This window comes from Ceratotherium simum, chromosome 15 (genome assembly GCF_057802395.1).
Source record: "Ceratotherium simum simum isolate JZ-2026a chromosome 15, ASM5780239v1, whole genome shotgun sequence".
Lineage (NCBI taxonomy): Eukaryota > Metazoa > Chordata > Mammalia > Perissodactyla > Rhinocerotidae > Ceratotherium > Ceratotherium simum.
This window is the reverse complement of record NC_141914.1, coordinates 40811624-40830623: the sequence shown is the minus strand read 5'-3', so window position 1 is coordinate 40830623 and position 19000 is coordinate 40811624. Positions and strand designations below refer to the sequence as shown.

Below are 19000 nucleotides of genomic sequence, written 5' to 3'. Positions count from 1 at the left end.
TTTTTTAAACGCTCGCATATTGTTTGATTACTAATTCGAGTTAATATGATCTTTATGGCAACATAACAGTGGATAATTGGCCTTTTTTTCTGAACAACAATGTAAATCACAATCGCTTTATTATTTAATAACGTCAAACGCTTCGTTGGATTGGCCCCGACCGAGAAGACCTTTTCTTTCTAGACAGTGTTGTGGAGGAAGAACAATGAAGATCTAATTGTGGAGATTTCATAAGTTGGCTCCCGTAAATGAACAGCTTAGATATGGAAGTTCCAGCAGATGTGGGCACCATTCGCCGTACAAACTCTACCCCCATCCCCCATGCACACAGCCCAAACACTCCATTGGAGGTTTTTTGTGGCGGTGGTCCTCAGATCCTAGCAACCACCTAAATCTTCCAGTAGCAATTAGAGCTTTTATCGGGCTTGCTCTTCAGCCCCTTTATATTGCCGATTTAGCATTAAGGCATTGAGTCCACACACCAAATTAGCGCAACTCCCAAAGAGCCACAACCACTAATGTGCCCCTTCGGTCACTTTGGTTGTTGGATACCGAGAGCACCGGCCTGGGGCTTTTTTAAGGTCTTATTTTGTTTTGATTTGATTTTTTAAACGGATTCACCAACGCAGTGCCTTGGGATATACTTGTTTCTGGCTGTTTTGCAAGGGACACGAGCCATTATTTTGCAAATGCCTAGAAGAGCAGACGAAACGTAGAGACCCCTCAAATGCAGACGGTAACGCTTGGAAGGAATGGGTCCCCGCTTCTCGAATGAAAGATTAATCACTTTTGCCCCCAAAGCCTCAATTCTAACGGTTCTCTCTCGCGGTTTTTGCTGTCGCTGGAGGACTGCTGTCTCTGGGGTCTGAAGACTTCGGAGTCCTTTGCAAATGGAGAACCCCCACCATTTGGAATTCGGGTCAAGGAGAGAGACTCACAGTCTACAGCAGGTTTTGTTTTTGCCGGTGCCCGCCTCTCCATTTTATTCAACTTCTACTGCCTGTCGGGAGGCAGAACAGTCCGTTCCCACACCCCACACCCCCGCTCCTAAGATAAACAGGAGGTGCGAAATGCTTCGCCTGCACACGCGCCCTCTGGGCCCCTCTCCCCTCACCCCCCGCGCACCGACCGTGCAGCTGTCTTCGGCCCAGACCTGGGTGGAGATATCTCCCTTTTCTCTTCCCACCCGCATTTCAAAACCATCATATCGACGGTTCTAGAGTCATAGTCACATTTGCGACCATCTTCCAATTTCTTCCCGGTCCACTCTCCCCCTTTCTGAGAACCTAAAAAGTGACAAGTGGGGAAGAGTTGAGGAACTGAGAGAAGGCACTGGATGTTCAGAACTTATCCCCCCCACCCCCTGCCCGGTTAAAAGTGTATTTTACCACAAGGAGTGCCTTAGGAAACTTTCCCGAACAGGAGTTGGGCACAGTGTTATTCTTCTCCAGGGGCCCGCTGCCCTCCCCGCCCCCGCTGGACAAAGCGCGCTTTGAGGCTCGGTGGCCTGCAGGCAGCGGGGGACGAGGGGACTGGGCGGCCTTCCTCCAAGGGGCCCGCCACTGGGGGAGCGCTGGGCAGGGAGCAGGACTGGGGAGGCGGGCCACGCGGGAAGAGAAACCGTAAAAGTACAATTTTCCTTCCCCCCAGCCCTCCACAGAGGCAGGCTTTGAGGACATGGGGGCAGGGGGGTATGGGGGTGACAGGTTTTGCGTTTTTTTTTCTTTCTTATACTACCCCCCCCAATCCAAACATTTTATTTCGACACATTATTAGGCATCCTAGGTTTTCCAGCCTCCTCGCCCTCACTCTTGGGCACCTGGTCTCTGGTTAAGAATATCTCAACCCAGGTCTTTAACGCTCACATCGACCCCGGCCCTCACGCCTGGCCCCAGCCTGTCTTAACGCTCCCCACCCTCGCACTTGGGGTGCCGCGGCCCTGGAAACGCCCCCTGGCCAGGCACTCTAGGGCACTACTTTCTAGTTTGGGGTTTTTTCTCCCAAAGAGAACACCACCGCCCTCCCCTCCAGACAGCCTCTAGCAGAGGACCTCTGAGATCAGCAGAAGCCCTCAGAGGGTTATCATATTGGTGGAAGCGTTTGTCTGATGCTTTAAAACGTCTACCAAACGGGGCGTCAGGGCCACGTGCTGTGCCTTCGAAAAGCCGCCGCGGGCCCTGGCTTTCAGAGCCGCGGAAGCCGGGGCCGGCGTGGAGGGGGCGCTGAAGCCGGCGGCGGGCGTGCGGGGCCGGCGCTGCGCCGCAGGTCTGGCCACAGCGCTGAGTGAAGCGAATTATCTGGAGCGTGTTTGATCTGGGGCTGCGTAGTCAGCTTCTGCTTTATTTGTTTGTTTGTAATCTCATATTTAGCAAGCTGGGACGGTGGCAGCAAGGGAGAAAGGAAGGGATGGAGGAGGGGGCTTCGCGGTAACCACACCCCTTCCTAATGAGTTGATTTCCATATTTGCGCCTCCCGCATCTAGCGCCCTCTTTTTCCGGACGCTACCGTGCTGTTGCGTCTCGCGCAGCGCAGACGCCTCCACTCTAGATTGAAATGAAAAAGCTCGCGGTGGGAGCAGAAAATTGGTCTATTGATACATTCTCTCCGAGTGTTGATCTTGGCATCACCCGCAGCCGGTTATTCCCCCCAGCCGCCGCCCTAAATGCGGCGCACACGCATTGCCGAGGGCTTGCAGACACCCAGGCAGGCAGCAGACAGAAACCGACATTCCTCGCGTTTCCCCGCCTCTAGCTGTCTGACCCCCACGTCCCTTTCTCTTTACCCAACTCCAGATTTTTTTTTTTTCTTTCAAGGTGAGGGCAATGAGGGCGGGGTCGGCATAGAAAGGGGGGACATAATCCCAAACGGAAGAATCAAAAGTGAAAGTTTCAAACTAGATTCCGGTCCTGGTCGAGAAAAACGTAACCCTGCACTCGAGGGAGCGTGCTGACCTGAATGTGTGTACGTCAGAGAGGGAGGGAGAGAAATTGAAATTGTGAGATTGTCTGTAGGCTAGTCGGTTAAAAGTTGTGGCAAAGACTGAAGAAGTTTTGGAAGAGCCCTCAGGAGAAAACTCGAGGCGGGTTTCAGCTGCTTCTAACCTGGTTTCCTATACATTTCTGTGGTGATTCTGCTCAGGAAATTGGAGACAGAGACTTACAAGTGCTCACCCTCCACACCACCCCCACCACAGCACCCTCCTTACATCGCCGCGCACACTAGGGTGTGGGCTTGGGTTTGGGCTCAAAAATAGCTTGCTTGTCAATTGCGAGCTGTAGCAATATCAAAGTGAAGTGTCCCGAGTAACTGTTGTCTAGAAGCTGGGAAGAAGCTTAAGCAGCTCGCTTTAATGATGATTTGTAGCTCGGCCAGGGGCACGGACAGCAAACACCCCGCAGGTGTGTGCCGTAACACCACCATCCGGACTTGAATGTAGATTACTCTGGCGATCGTTTGATCGGCCCTTTGAAACCCTTTACAATTGCCTGTGACGAACGGCCAGTCTCAGTTTTTCTCTGAATAATGCCTTGAGGGTAAGTCCTCCGGGCTTTTAAAGAGCTCCTGTATTTTTTTTTTTTAAAGAAGAAAAAGAAAAACGTTCGATTTTAGTTTAGACATCATCAACTTTTAGTTGCTAACAGGCATCACTCGAGCCATTCAATACTTAATGACCGTTACCTTTCCTGTCTTCCCAGAAGCTATATATATATATATATATATATATATATATATATATATATATCTCCACACATATACACACACACATATATACACACATTGCGTTAATAAAAAGAACAAAGTTAATTTCGTTTTCTTTAGTTCCATACTGCCTTGCCTGTTTATAGATGTTTGTGTGGGTGTTTATTATAAACATGTGTTATTATTATTATTAATGCCATTGTTAATCTTGTCTTAATGCCGTCTCTGTTCTCTCTGAATTATATCTGTTCGGGCAAGTGGGAGTTTAACTTAAACATTAAGGATTTCCAAAGTAAAACTCTGAGTTTAACCCCCGTCGATACCTTCGCACCAACCCCCATCAACAAAATGAAAAAGGTAGTGCTGTTCAACCTTTAATATTTACTTAAAGTGTTTACATAAGGGGAGGAAAATGAACTTTTGTCTGAAACATGCAACAAGCGGCACTTTGATTTCATAAAATAAATGTCAGAAATTGCAAGAGCTTATCAAACTAGGATGGGAGTGGAGGGTGGGAGTGCAGTTGAACTAAAGGCCCATTCCTGCCACTTCAGACTACAAAGGGTTACACATAAATAAGTGCCACATTTGCCTATTGCAAAAGTTTTCTCGGAGCTTTCTAAGTCACAACAGGGGAGGGGAAAAGCTGTCGTTTATTATCCAGCTCTGGGCAGGAGCAGACCCCGGTACCAAGAGGCTCTTAGCTTTGGCCGGCAGAGGAGGGGTGGCCTTTCAACAGCAGCCCCCTTTGTTCTCCTGATCTCTTTCCCAATTTCAAGCTTCACTTGCACATCCCAAGTTTGTGTGTTAATGACGCTATTACCATCTGGCTCGCCCTACTTTCCAAAAGATATAAATCTCCTAGCTCCATTGCCCGCATTATCATTTAAGTGCCACCATAGCCAGAAGAAAAAGATGCTTTCAAGACTCCAGATTCTCTTGCACTGACTACCCCTGGCATGACTCTTCCACTATATTTATAGACTATACATGGGTGCGGGAGAGCTCCTTGAGAGACCTGATTTCCCAAGGAGCTGTCCCTCGAAACCAAGGAAGACATGCTACTGGGTGAAAGGAAGGCTTCAAATGAATTTCCCCTTAAAATATTGTTTTGTTTGCAGCAGGCAGAAAGTATGCCGCAACATACTTTTATGTGCTTGTGCCTTCCTTTCTCCCTCTTGGGTTTGTAAAAGTTGCGGTGCAACTCCCAGACTTTCAAGACGTGTCACTCTTTAAACCCTATTTCCAACAGGAGAATAGATCCGTCTTTCTATAGGAGTGGGGGTAGAGGGGAAGGGAGATAAAAAGAGCCTGGTGAGGCAACTTTTGGGAGCTGGGCCAACTGCGTCCCTTTTCTTATACCCTCCCTTTTATAGTGCCTGCATAGATGTGTGGATGTTGTGGGATTTACACACTTCTGGCTGTAGATCTAGGTCCACCTCTCTCTTTCAGTTCTTTCCTGGGTAATCGGTGGTTTGCGTGTTTTGAGCACAACAGCTGAGAAGCTACAACAAAAAGAGTTGGACTGGCTTGTGCACGGCTCGACAATGACTTCATTTATTTGGCCAGGTCCGAATGAATAGAGCAGAGCAGAGTCTGTCTCTAAACGCATGGGCTTTCGGTTCAGGCCCCTAGCTGATTTGAACAGCTAATTCCCCTTTGAGGGCTTCAGCTGTTTGTGGCCCTAGACTGCCATATCCAGGCGCATCTCTCTTCTAGTGACGCTCTCTCTCTTTCTCAGTGCTATCTTTACAGAGGTGAGTTCCACTAAGATAAGCCAACCCAACAGGTTGGAAGAAGAATTGGAAAGGTGAACTTCCCAGGTTCCCACGAGAAGCTCTTAAAATCAGCAGGATTTTAGGAGACCTCTCTCTTGCTCTCTTAAAAAATAATCATGTCAGACAGAAAAAGCATCTTTAATGAAATACATTCTTTTTGAGGAATGAAAAAAATCACTTGTTATATATTTCTAATTCTTTGAGCTGAGCACAGAAGGTGCCTAAAACAGTGATTAATTTATATCACACTGGTGTAGCTGTTTGCACGCAAAAGCCATTTTTTTTCTTTCCAGTTCACTTTCCTGCTTTTTCCCCTAAACTGAAAAAAGATCTTGTTTAGAAATTTGTATCCCTACTTTTTCCTTTTGAGAATGTTATCGAGTTGATATGAACAAATTGCAGAGGATATACCATTTAAGTAAGATGCACTTTTAATCACTGATCATTAAAATGGTTATGTTAAATATACTCAATTACATGCATGACTTAACTCTAACAGTACTTTCTATTCTCCCAGCTGCTCACGTATTCCTTAACGATAGTCTGCGGTAGAAACTTGATTATGCTGAATTCATACATTTCGATGGATTTCATCAGCCTAATTAATGCCTCAGTGTGGTCCTGGGGTCTGAATGAACCCTTTACTATGTTTGAGGTTAAAGGCAGTGTTGGAATGTGGAAGGTTTTTCTTTCTTAGTTACTCGTGAGATATTATGCAAAACGAGGACACCTCCCAATGGCAGAAAAATGAGGCTAATTCCTCATACTTACTTTCACATCAGTATTTTTGGATTCGATAGACAATTTACAAATATTTAGCAAAAAGGAAATTACCACCTCACCATTGTACCTTAAAACTATCCTGAGAAGGAAAAGTTGAAAATAGAAAATAGAAAAGTTGAAATACAACTGGTGGCTAAATAAATTTCCTTTGACTCATCAAGGCCTTCCCTGCTCCCTCCCTTCTTCCTGCTCCCATAACTTTTAGACAACTTTCTCCCTCCCTTTCAACTTTCATCTTTCCCAAGGAAGCACTCAAGGCCAGTATTCATGAGAAACTCCCGTCACCCCCCATGTGGGTGACTGCATTCAGTCTTTTCAGGTGTAAATTAACATCTGAATACATCTCAACCTTACTGACCCTTACCGCCGCCACCATCCGGGCCTCAGCAGAGTCGCAGCTAATCTGCACCTCCACCACTGGCCGGGCAGAAGAGGTCAGATTTCCCAAACCCCACCCCCAACAAAAGGACCAAAAAGTGCTTGTCCATGAGAGACCTGTGGAAGAATATCATTTAAGACGTATTTTCTTGGCAGTCAAGGAAAGAAGGGTACAGAAAGAGGAAGGAAATAAAGAGATGGAGGCATCTTGGTTCTTTAAGAAATGTCCCAACTTGGCCAGGTGAAGCTTGAAACTTTTACCTCACTTTGAGTTCCCATGGACAAATTGTTTGCCCCAGCAGAACTTCCCTCAAGCCAGGGATCCACTGACCCAGATCCTAGTTGCCACAGGGCAACATCATATATTGATATCGATCTGATGGAACAGGAAGGATTTCAGATCTATAACCAAATTACCACCTTGGAACTTAGTGCTTGTTATGCTAATGTAATGACTTCTGTAGTAAGAGTATATTTTCAGGATTGGAAATTAGCTTTTTAGAATGCTTTGTGTAATGACAGACATTAGACAGAAGAGAAAAATGCGCCAGCAGTGGTGGCACAATACTCCTGGCACACACCCTGGGCCATTTTAACAGATAATGGAGACCCAGATATGTTTGTAAAATTAAGCTGAGCGTGAGCTCGGGGAACTGGGTGAGAAAGCAGGTGCGGGTGGCCAGACCACTGCGGGGCCGAAGATGCTCTTCCAGCCCCCACCTGTTCTCTCAGACCTAGTCAAGTAGCAGCATAGTGCATTGCTCAGTCCCTTGGGGTGGATGCCTAGGGAGAAAAAAAAGAGAAGTGTTTCGTAAATAGCGCTGCAAACGAACAGTTACCTCCAGTTCTTGGTTTGTGCACTCTTAAGTTTAGATTGCAGAGAGTAAAGGAAAGAAATATTTCCTGTGTGGGGGTTGGGGGGAGGTATATGCAAGTATAGAGAGACATGAACAAAGAATTTTAGAGCCATATACTCTGAGGTTGTCCAGCGCATCTCCTGTATCCAGTGTATTATATCTCTGCATTGTGTGGTTAAGAATTCAGGCAAATCCTCATATTTGTGGTATTGACTATATGTGGTTTATGTTTTGGGAATCAAGGACAAGATAGTTTAATGCACCATATTTCTGAAAAAATAAGACTCTTCAGTGTACAGGGCTGGGATGGGATCAGTCATTTCCCATAATTGTAAATAAAGTAAATTCACACACTGATCAAGTATCTAAGAAGAAAACTCTTTTCATCAGTCACCTGCCCTTGATGAAGAGCAGAGCTCTGTCACTCCCAGCCTGGTTATTGTGTGCCTAGTTCTTTCCCTCTCCCTCCCCTGCTCCCCCTACCCCTACCCACCCATGACAGTACTTCGGAAATAAGTGACTCGGTTCCTGGATGGGTTTTCACCCCTTCTGCATGACGCAGGTTCCAAATGTCAACTTGCAGCTATGGAGAAGCCTGTGAACTATGATAATGGATAAACTCTACTGTGTTAACAGTCCTGTTTGGAGCCAAGACATAGTCTGAATGAGTTGGGGGCTTCTGAGATCTTGTAAAATGAGGCCAATTTGAAATGTTGGCACTGAATGCCGAGCTTTTATAATAGCCCACGTTGTCCCATTTTCTTCTAGAGTTGAATAGGAGCAAAATACCTGGCTTGATGCGGTGGTTCTCTGCTGACAAATGAACTAATTAGAGGTGGTGTTTCTTAGTTCATCCCAATGATCTTAGAGATGGTAGATGTGGGAAATGTGGGCTCCAACCGCTTTAGTTTTAGAAAAGACAAGTTTTACACATCCGTGCTTTGAAGTTATAAACTGAATTTGTCTCACCTAGCTTGCTACTCTCTGATCCCCACTAGTGCTTTTCTTTGTACAGAATGGTCCAGGTAGGCTAAAGGTAACTGTAATATTTAATACATCAACTCGCTGACAGAGCAAATGCACGAATCAGATTACCTTTCACCTTCGGTGTGTAAATGATTTGTAGTAGGCCAAGGTCGTGAGGCTTCTTAGCAGGATTCTTCTGAGATAAATTAACATGTTTATCTCATAATCTAATCTACCAAGTAGGGTAGATTCCACGGTAGGTCCGCCCAGTACCACTTTTTTAAAAAAAATGCCCGAGGTGAAACAAGTCATTGAGTTAACTGTACAGAGTAGTATATCATAGATAAAAGGAGAGAGAATACAGATAAGGAAGTATTACATCTTCTTCATGCTCCCTCTATGATATGGCAGCATTTGTGTGTGGCAGGTTGTAGAGACAAGGCCAAGAGTGCAACAAGAGACAGTGACATTGAGTCAGAGAAACAGCTTGCTGGAGATTTATGGGTTCCCATTACTTATGATTCAGTCACTTTTGAGCTGCAGGATTTAGATATTGCAGAAATCCTGATCACATTGATGGGAATGAACCAGGACTTCAAAGGGTAGCTTTTGAAGTTGTTGGACATTTAGTTTCTCATTTCAACTCCAAAATTCAAATCTAAATTGCTTATTGTTTTGGGGGAGGAAAACACCTAATCTGAAATTCTGTTATAAACTCTGTGAGAGCAAACAAACTTAGATAAGCTTAGAAATAGCTTTGAAACCCTGATGCCAATACTCATACCATTTGTTTATGGAAGAAAAAAGGGAGGACCTGGTCTCTAACCAGGAAAGAAGCCTATTCGCAATATCTTGGTCAGTCTCAGCAGGTCGGTCATCAGCGGTTCATAGAGACCACGACATTTAAGCCGTTTGGGTAGCTCTGGTCTCATGTCATCCAAACGGCACATTTTTCAAACTCAGAAATGCCAGATCGTGTTATTTCTGTGGCAAAGGGTTGCTTAGGATCTGTGACAGCTGAGTTTTTCCTATCGATTATGTGACAATGCAGTTCATTTATAGAGTTCAGGGAAATGAGAAAAGCCTCCAGTTTAACAAGAAGACCCTTAATTCAAGTGCTGTGTTGTATTTAAATGCAGAAATGAAAATTCAAGTTGGAGAAAGTGGAAGAGTGAATTAAATTGTGAGCCCAAACTTTTGTAGCAAAATCAACCTCCTAGGAGGGCTGTGACTGATAATTTAATCTGAAGCCTTATGATTAGGTAACTGGATTTGTAAACCCTGCAAGAAATCATATCTTACATAGAAAATTCATATTTGAATCAATGTGTGTGTTTAAAGTTGCTCCTAAACTTGAAACACAGAGTGAGTCCAAAGTGTAAAAAACAAATTGAAGGACACCATGAATTAGTGTGTGTTTGGGGGGCGGTATTTATAGACGTGCTAACCTGCAAACACTTCAAAAGATCTTTGTCAGAGTTCCCTTAAGTTCTGAAATGATTTAATATGCACACATTCTTCCATGGCATCCACAGGTAAAAATATCATGATTATTTATCTTGAGCATCAATTCCTAATAATTTTCTCTGTCGCAGGATACAGACAGGCTTGCAGAAGTAACGGCCAACATATGCCAAGGTCTTGCGGGCCCAGGATTTCAAACAAAAGAAAACTCGGGTAACATGACTGTAAATCAAGGGTGCTTGAGACCATAGACACGCGCACCCAGAGGGGTTAATTGGAGGAGAGAGAGAAGAGAGACTCCTCGGTGCCCTCTGTGTGAGCGTCTGTGTGAGCGAGGGGAAGAAAGGAGCAGGGGCTGGAGCGAGCTGGTGGGCGCCCCACAGTCCCGGCATGGAACGCACTCCCTGGTTGGGGAACTGGGTGGGCTTGGGGCGGGGGTAGTGGGGGAAACACCGGAAAACTATGGACTGGGCTGTGGCCTGTACCCTGCTCATTCTACTAGCGGCTCTTCCTGTATCTGCTTCTTTATTGGCTGAAAGCCATCCAGCATGTTGAAGGCACGATGATGATCGACAATTTGTCAGCCTGAATTTGTTGCTGACAATAACTTTTGGTGAAGTTTCGCTCTCAGGCACTTGAGTTCTGGGATTAGGAAACTGGTGGGGGGAGAGCATTATCTTGTGGACTGCTTCTCATTTAGACGTGGCCCAGGCAGGCAGAAGAAGGAAAAGGAACGTTAATCCGACCACATTCACTCCGGCACACAAGCCCTGGGATCCGGAGGGAGAAACTGGTTCCTTCTTCCACAAAACTCCGCTCTTCTCCCAAGGTCCTTCCTGGCCTCACTGCCCAGACTGGCTGTGCTGTCCCCACCTGGGTGATTGTGTGTAAGAGACTCGGGGGGAGAGAAGGCCTCCATATCCTATCACCCACCCCTCATCCCTCACAAAAGTTTGTGTTCTTGGGCCCACAATTCATTTGAGTGCCCTGGGACTGAGACCCTGAAGTTAGAAGTTGTTTTGTTTACTTTTTCTTTTGTGTTTGTGGAGGTGGGTGACCCTCAAATGCCCAGGGCCGGAGCCTCACTCTAAAGTTGAAATCTTCACCTTTTTGCCCCTCCTTTTCTCTTCTTGTTGGACTGGTGGGTGTGGTGACCAAAGGCTGGCTTGTCCCCGGGATGGAGCCACTGGAGCAACTGCTCTGGAGCAGCTGTGTGCCTCACCGCTCTTTTCTGACAATCATTAAAATTCAATTTCAAAATTTCTGTCTTTAACAATTTCCTAAGGAGCCTATGAAGGATGCTAAAAGGGTGGGCCTCTTTTAAGTGGTCATGTCTCGGCAGCAAGAGGGCACTGGTCAGTTGTTCCTGGGTGTGCCCTTCCAGGAGCAGTCCAGTGGAAAGTGTTTAGGACCCAGCGCTGTGCCCACCGGGGCTGAGGGGACAGCGCTGGGAAAGTCCTAAGGCAGGCAGGAAGCTGTGGAAGCAACCGGCTTTTTCTTCCTCCACATTGCCCCTGGAGCACAGCCTGTCTGGTCCTGGGGATGGAGCTCAGAACCCAGCAGAAAGTTCTCACGATTTAATCTCACCATTCCTCACTTACTTTCTTCTCTGTGCTCAGCCCACTGGCCTCTCCATGATTCCAAAAAGAAAAATATTTGTCTATCAGAAATTTCTCTTCTGCTGAGAAGCTCCCCTTGACAACTCCTTCTCCTTTGGGTGGAAAAGTCTGTGTCCGGGTCAGGGGGAGACCACTAAAGTGTTTTGAGAAACAGGAAAATAGACGCATATGCGCAGTGTGCTGAGTTTCATCAGGAACTTTGACTGAGAGTTGCCAAGGAAACCTTCTTCAGACCCAACCTCAGGGTAGTTTTTCATTCCCTGCTCCAAAAATTTAAGATGTGATTAGTACCAAAAATGCCTCCCCTAAGTAACACCCACTGCAATCTATGGAAAGGATATAGCATTTCTTTGAAATTCTAGATGGGAGTTAAGGACTACCTGACTACTATTGCCTTTACCTCTTAATCGCATATAACTATCTTCCTAAACACCAGCCTCCTTCCCTGTAAAACCACTGGCCCCTCAGCATACCTAGTACTTTTTCTCCTCCTCTTAAATTCTTATCCCTTACTCTTTTTTCCTCTGGGGCCCTAAGCCTGATTCTCAGAATTAAATCATGATCTTCTCCCAAATGCCCTGACAAGTTAGAAGGGAAATTTGTGGGCCACACTGCAAATACATCATATCGAGAGTTACTGTTACAGCTAAATCCAGTTGACAAGTGGCAGTTTGGGGTATCAGCAATGAATTCCACATTTTTCTACAGACTTCTTTTTACTTCATTTTCGGGATCTGCTGATCCTAACAGATACCAGTTAAAACTGAAATAAATTAGAGAAATGTTAAAGACAGACCGGATTAAGCCCTTTCTGGACTGGCAGCTGTCATATCTATATAGCTCATGCTTATTTGGACAGACTCTTTCATACCACTGGAAACTCAGATTAACACCAAAAGCCCTGCTCCTCCGTATTTAATTACAGATCTGGCAGAGTGGAGGCTATGTACCGATTGAAAGAAAATCCATTGGTGCTTATTAGCCATAACAAATCAATAAAAACAATTAACTGGAGAAATAATATTAACAACATGCCCTTGTTACCATCAGACAGAAGTTCCTGAGAATTTTGAAGCTTCCTACAGCACATGTTATTGTTGCACTACCTGATTTTGTGGAATTTCTGCTTGTGTGGTACCTCAAGTTGTTTCCTGGAAGTGTGACATGAATGAGTTTCACAATCATTTCAAACCATGGTCCCAGAATAACTCTATCTCCAGGCTTTGAATATGTCTACTGATGTGGACTTTTAATATTCTTTCCCCCAGGGAAGAGGCCGCACATTGGAGTGGAAAACACACTAAGCTGAAATGCTGAGCAGGGTCTAAGTTCTAGTGGAGGCATGTAAATAATAGTGTGTATGTAGGGCAGTTCCTGTGTCTGGGCTTCAGATTTCATACATGTAAAGAGATAGGGCTAGATAATCTCTTAGGTCCCTCTCAGTCCCTAAATTCTGTAGTTATATAACATATTTGTTACAACAAAAGAGAAGATCCAAGTCTATCGGTTACTGAATAAAATATCTATTTATTTCATAGTCCTTTTAGTAAAAGTTTATGCAGAAGACTGACAAATGATTTCTGGTCTTTTCCTGGGAGAGATCCTAATTTGACTAGAGGAAACCAAGGCATTGTTTTCTTGCCTACAAGTGAATCATTGTCTTATACTTGAACTTCTTTTCCTTTTCCAGATCCAACTTAGAAATAATGTTTCACTCAAGATAAGGCTTGTGGTTTAAGAGATTCTGGTCTGGCTTTCCTTATTTTAAGACTTCTGTCATTTCTTTTCAAAACCAAAGGAGGATCTCATTTCCTGTTTGATAGTTCCTCATGCTTTGCCAGCCTCCGGGTCTTTAAGGAAACTTGCCAAGAGTTCCAGGCTGGGAAGGACAGTCAGAGTTCGTCATAGAGAATGAGCTGGCACCACAGTTGTAGTGACTCACCAATCCTGGTTGCCATTTTGCAATGGCAAGAACTACACTATCTAATTGAAAGAGCTGTGTTTTAGCAAAGTGCAGTTGGATCACACGGCAAAATCATCTCCAAGTATCTCTCTGATCTTCCCTTTCACTGGCTGTTTTGAACACAAGACAAGAAAGGAAACTATAATCTGAATTATGTTTTGTTTTTAAAAAATTAAGATGAATAGGTACCTGGTTTTATGTCCATTCTGTTCTAGGAATTTAGTGGTGATTGCAAAACAGTGAAAATAAGTCACAGCAAAATGAACATTCAAGGTGAGGTTAAAACATCCCTCTGAAATTTCAGTATGCATTTTTGGAGTGTCAGTTACTATATTTCTGTAATTCATCATTTTTTTTTCCTTGGCTTAGAATGAAGATGAGAAATAATATTTAGACCAAAGACATTGTTTTGTTATATAGCCACTGCTTTTTAAAATGCAAATTCACACTCCCCTCACCAATGTTTGATCATTTGTACGTGCTCATGGTCTCACACACACACACACACACACGCACACACACAAAACAGGCACGCATCACCCAGATGCTGGAGAAACTCCTTTCAAGACTTCTAGGACCTGGGTCATGTAAGAGGTAGATGAGAAAATTAAAATAAAGGAAGTCCAGAGCAGTAGCAATAGTAGGAGTCAATGATTTCACTTTACAAAAAGTCACTGTACGGTACACAGGTATTTTTAAAAGCAAGTATTATGATGATTAAAAAATATTATACATCTGATTTATTACAGTTCTCTAATTCCAAGTCACATACGGGAGCCATTTTAAAGTATTTTGTATTACAATCTATCACCAAAAATCAACTAGTAGAGTTTTATAATGTTACCACATGGGGAATTACATTTTAATTCATAATTCTTTCTATTGTTGTGGAACTTTAGGACAAGACAGCATTTGGTATTAACATGGAAGAATATTCTATGGCTTTTTTTTAGCTTAAATGTATATTGCTTTAAAATAAAGTGCACATTGTATTTTTTACCTCCTAGTGTTCTTTTGTTATATAGAGAGTATTTTTACAATATTGTTTTTGGTGTATACATTATTTTATTGTCATTTGGTAAAAGATAAAATATATAATAATAATAATGGCCCCTTGCTTTTCTCCTAATTTTATTATTTCAAGTCAAGCAAAAATGGACACTTTTCTCTCAGGAAAAAAATATTGAGTATATTTTTGATGCAAAAATGATTATTTAGTTACAGTATTTTTCCCTAATAGATTGGCATTTATGATGGATCTTATTTCAAAGCTGATTATTCTCAAAGAAAAGCAGAGAGATGTTAGAATTTCCAAGGAAATTACGTTATTTAAAAAGTATTTTAAATATTATTCAAATTGTTGTCAGCTATTGGTAAAAAGAAAAAAAAAAAAAGCAAGCAATATCTGTTCCAAATGTGAAATTTTGCTGTTTGAAAAACCTTACAAATTCCAATTTTTTTAGGACAGCAGTGGAAATTAATATCAAAGGCATAGGCAATTTAGAGCTCCTTCAATTTTTTCCTTTTTTTTTTTTTTTTAACTTTGTGATAGGCATCTCTGCAAGGTAGGTTTTAACATATTTTTTTCCTAATTTTTTTTCCTCCTTTCAGTAAGAAGGATAAGCTTTTAGAGTACCCAGTCACCGTGGTAACTGCCAAAAAAATTCTCCTGAAGTTTGAAGAGGTCAGCTAGCAGGGTCAACAACTCTGGCCTCTCTCTGAGCTTGGTCTAGCATGCCCCAGCCTGCGGTTGGAGTGTCAGGCCAGATCTGACCCTGGGAGGTGGACTATTCCGGCTCTGATATAAATTTTTTGAGTCAGTTCATGGCCTGGACTCTCCAGGTGGCCTCCCAAATCGATTTTGACCCCCTGACCCTGTCTCACGGAGGCATAGCATCCACCCTAAGTAAGGATTTAGCCAGGAATGACAGCTTTCCACTGAGTGTTATTAGGGACAGTATAAACAGTTTGGAAAGCAAGTAAGGAAGTGTGAGTGCTAGAAGTCATTAAAAGCACATTAAAAAACAATTTAAGGAAATTTTCTTTGTTAAAAAAAGTTAAAAATGTATATTTGTTACATAATTCTTATGTGATTTGTAGGATTTTTTAATCAAAGAAAAGTTCTGAATATGCATACTTAATAAACCACGTCTTTATCCTTTTATATACTTTGTTACAAATATGCAAATAAGATAGGCTGACTTGCAACAAAATAGGGACAGCAGGGATGTAACATGTACAGAAAAGGGAAGCTAGTTATTAAAGTACATTAATAGATAAAGAGTTTCAAGTATTTTAAATACTAAATTTTGTGTGTGTGCCTTGAAATATTTAAAATGGGAAAATAAGGAACCTTAAAGAAAAACCAACCACCATCTGGAATGAAGATAAACTTGTGCTGTGCTCCAAGTCACTTGCTACTTTGTAAAATGAAAGAGCCAATACACTCATTTGGATACAAAAGAGATAAAAATTATAAATATGGAAAGTTAGATCTTATAGAGCTAAGGAGGAAAAAACAATAAATTAATAGTGTCTCTGAATTAACTTTACATATTTTCAACAGGTTAAGATATCAAAAGCTTGGAAAATAAAAATATTGTCTGTAAATCATCAATGATTCTTTCTTTTTCCTTCTTTTTTTTTTCCAGGATGCCACCCTAAAAGTTTTATTTTCTCCGGGAAAGTAGAGTTGTCTTTGAGAGCTCTAGCCTGTGAACTCAATATAAATGTGGTCATCAAGCAAGACAGAACTGCCAAGAGGGAAGACTTTGAATGTTTCTCTTTCTTAAAACCCTTCACAGCATTCCTTCTTCCAGTGGTACTTTATCCAAAAGTTTTCCCCTTTCCCCAGCGCTGTTGAAGATGGCTCCAAAGCAACACTGCAGTAGCTAAACCAGTTGTCCTGTGAAGTTGTTGAGATGGCATTTCATCTGAATCCTTTGTAAAAATTAGATTTTAAGTAGGGGTGAGTGTCCTTTTGGGAAAGGGGACAAGGGAGAGTGGCAGAAGAGAGGGAGGAGACAGAGCAGTTTATATCCACATATACTCTTTGTGTTTGAAGGCCTCTGGATCGGGGCTTCTCACTATGTTAAATCCCTATTATAAAACTTATCTTCACAAAGCCTATTATAGTATTCTGAGAACAAATTGGACCATGAATAACTTAGTTGGAAGTGTAGATTATTTTCTACTCAGGGAAAGTTGGAGATGACAAGAGCTTAACTAAAAGAATAGTGATTAATCTTAAATAGATGGATTTCAAAGTTTCACTCTTGGTGAAGAGGACCTTTGATATTTCTCCTCTTCAGAGTCATGTTTCCACTTTCTTTTCTTTTCTTTTTTTTTAAAGGTCTTTATTGTTTGTTTATTTTTTGCTTGAGGAAGATTTGCCCTGAGCTAACATCTGTGCCAATCTTCCCCTATTTTGTATATGGGCCGCTGACACAGCATGGCCACTGATGAGTGGTGTAGGTCCTCGCCCAGGAACTGAACCCCGGGCCGCTGAAGTGGAGCATGCCAAACTTAACCACCAGGCCACAGGGCCAGCCCCTCTACTTTCTTTGTATTAAGAATTGTCCTAGTGAATACACTGTCCACCTAATACAGCCTGGCTCTAACTATAGATCTTTTTCTTATAGGTTTTTAATGTGTCAGAGAGGTGACCAGAAAGACATTCTACTTCTTACTGGCTAAATGTATGGTTCCAAAGTGGTACCTGTGTTTAGACATCAAACTCACTGTTAGGAATGATATGTTGCATAAGTCATAATTTTTCAATTAGATAAAATTATTATTTAAAAACATCTTAAATTTGTTTAATGCCCTGTAGCTTACGAAGCACTTCTCAGTTCATAATTTTGTTTGATCCTTAGAATAATGTTATGAAATAAACAAATATCATTAATCCCATTTTACCAAGGAGGAAGCTAAGTCATTTGAACCCTGTAATCCAGTTGATAAATGGAAGAACTGGGATATCAACTCAAATTCTATAGCTTCTGTTTCAAGTGATTAACCTGTTAATTAATTAAAAAAAATTAAAATTAAAAGCAACAGGCTTTTTAATTATTTTTATGTTCTATATCCCTGAAAATCAAGATTTTGTGTTAAAGAGCAAAGTTTTTATGTTTCACAGATAAAAAAAGTTAAAAGACCTGATTGAAAAAATTCTATTCACTTATAAGTGAATTTTGCTAATTATTGTTTTCTTTTGTGTGTGTGTGTATATATATATTTCGGTGGTCTTTCAGAGTAGAAAATCTTAATTTCTTTTTTTTTTGTGAGGAAGATCAGCCCTGAGCTAACATCTGCCAATCCTCCTCTTTTTTTGCTGAGGAAGACTGGCCCTGGGCTAACATCCATGCCCATATTCCTCTACTTTATATGGGACACCACCACAGCATGGCTTGCCAAGCAGTGCATTGGTGAGCACCCGGAATCCAAATCGGCGAACCCTGGGCCACCGCAGTGGAGCGTGCGCACTTAACCGCTTGTGCCACCAGGCTGGCCCCAAAGATCTTAATTTCTAAAAGTAAAATATAGGCAGCCCTATATAAATTAAATAACTAATAACTACCTGGAATGTTAAAATATACATGAAAACCATAGACTATATGTTTCAAGGTAAAATTTTTTTTTTTTTTGTGAGGAAGACTAGCCCTGAGCTAACATCTGTTGCCAATCCTCCTCTTTTTGCTGAGGAAGATTGGCCCTGGGCTAACATCCGTGCCCATCTTCCTCTACTTTATATGGGATGCTGCCACAGCATGGCTTGATAAGTGGTGCATAGGTCCGCGCCCGGGATACCAAGCGGTGAACCCTGGGCCGCTGAAGCAGAGCTCGACAACTTAACCACTATGCCACTGGGCTGGCCCTCAAGGTAAAATATAACAATAAATAAGCCTTTAGAAGCAGGTTCTGCATATTAAGTAATTATATGAGAGTATATCATTAAGTTCTAGAGTGCTATAGGTGAGGTTTCACTTCTAGTGTTTTTTTTTTCCAGCTTTATTGAGGTATAATGGATAAATAAAATTGTAAGATATTTAAAGTATACATCGTGATGATTTGGTACATGTATATATTGTGAAAGGATTCCTCCCATCTAATTAATTAACAGATCCGTCACCTCACATATTTATCTTTTTTTTGATGAGAACATATAAGTTCTACTTTCTTAACAAATTTCAATTGTTCGATACAGTGTTACGAACTATAGTCACCAAATTATACGTTAGATCCTCAGACTTTTTTCATTGTATAGCTGAAAGCTTGTACCTTTTTACCAACTTCTTCCTATTTCCCTGACTACCCAGTCTCTGCACTTCTGGTTTTTATAGACTGGTATCCTTGAACATCTTAGCAAGTCTGGGTAAACAAAGTTGTATAGGACTGCTTTTGTTTCTCTTCGGGTTTTACTCTCTATGTTAAAAAAAAGTTTGCAAAATACTCTAGAAATAATCAATAAAAGGTTTAGTTAACCTGATATTG

At 42.3% G+C, this 19000-nt stretch overlaps 1 long non-coding RNA gene across 2 annotated transcripts in view; it reads left to right on the top strand.

Moving 5' to 3' along the window:
* The window catches only part of LOC106800952 (uncharacterized), a 453355-nt gene extending 435696 nt beyond the window's left edge, over nucleotides 1–17659 (top strand). For both annotated transcript variants that reach the window (XR_015554490.1, XR_015554489.1), the window contains one exon: nucleotides 16159–17659. This is a non-coding gene — a long non-coding RNA (uncharacterized LOC106800952). The remainder of the gene's footprint in view (nucleotides 1–16158) is intronic.
* The last annotated feature ends 1341 nt before the right edge of the window (nucleotides 17660–19000 follow it).